Here is a 1,176-nt window from a genome sequence, read left to right on the forward strand (position 1 = left end):
ACACCGGCAGAAGGTTCTCCAATGATTTGAGAATGAGGATGGCTTTTGGTCCATTTTGTAACATGTGGTGGTTGGACAGAGGGCCCTGTTTCTTGATCAATTTGAGATTGAGGTAGAGATGCAGAATCTTGTTCAGGTTCTTGAGCTTGATTTGAGGATAAGTCTGTAGGACTTTCAATTATTTAGGTAGCTTCTGGTGGGGAAGCTTCTGGAGAAGGGGTCATAGAGGATGAAATGGGAGGTGCTCGCTCTGTGATAGATGTTGTGGAGGGACAGGCTCTTGATGCTTGATCTTGTCTTTCAACTTCTGCAGAGGATCTTTCTGGTTCCTTGTCATTTTCATACCACTCTACAAAAAGTTGTTCTACGTCTGGAGTGATTGTAGCATTAGGAGACTTGTCAGCTTGAATTATCAGCTCTTCAGTAAACTTATCTTTTGTCACTTTAAAAGAATCATCAAATTTTACATTTGTGCTAATAACCATAATTTGAGTCCTGGGAATGTAGGCTCTATATGCAGCAGTGTCCCATGCATAGCCAATAAAGATTGCATCATCTCCCTTGGGCTCAAACTTTCCCACAGACTCTCTGTCATTTAGCACAAAGCATTTACATCCAAACACATGAAAGAACTTGATGTTTGGTCTTCTGTTGTAAAGAAGTTGATAGGGTGTCTTCTCATATATCTTTACCACCAAGGACATATTCTGCATGTAGCAAGCCGCAGAGACAGCCTCTGCCCAGAATGAGAGTGGTAGTCCAGAAGCATTTAGCATTGTTCTGGCAGCTTCAACAAGCGTCCTGTTCTTCCTCTTCACTACTCCATTCTGTTGTGGAGTCCTTGGGGCTGAGAAGTTATGAGTTATTCCAACAGAGGCCACGTACTCTTCTATCCCAGAATTCTTGAACTCTGTGCCATTATCACTTCGAAGTACCCTAATCTGAAGAGCATGAAGAACTTGTAGTCTCTTTAAGTGATTGATTAGTACACAGGGAAGTTGAGATTTCTTACGAATAAACTCTACCCAAGTAAATCTTGAAAATTCATCAATGAAGTACTAAAATGTACTTCTTTCCTCCAAGACTCTGCACAGAGATAGGACCACAGAGGTCCACATGAAGCATTTGCAGAGGCTTATCATAGGAAGGATCAGACTTGGATTTATGAGAAGACCT

Source organism: Cynara cardunculus (genome assembly GCF_001531365.2).
Source record: "Cynara cardunculus var. scolymus isolate 2C chromosome LG 2, CcrdV1, whole genome shotgun sequence".
Lineage (NCBI taxonomy): Eukaryota > Viridiplantae > Streptophyta > Magnoliopsida > Asterales > Asteraceae > Cynara > Cynara cardunculus.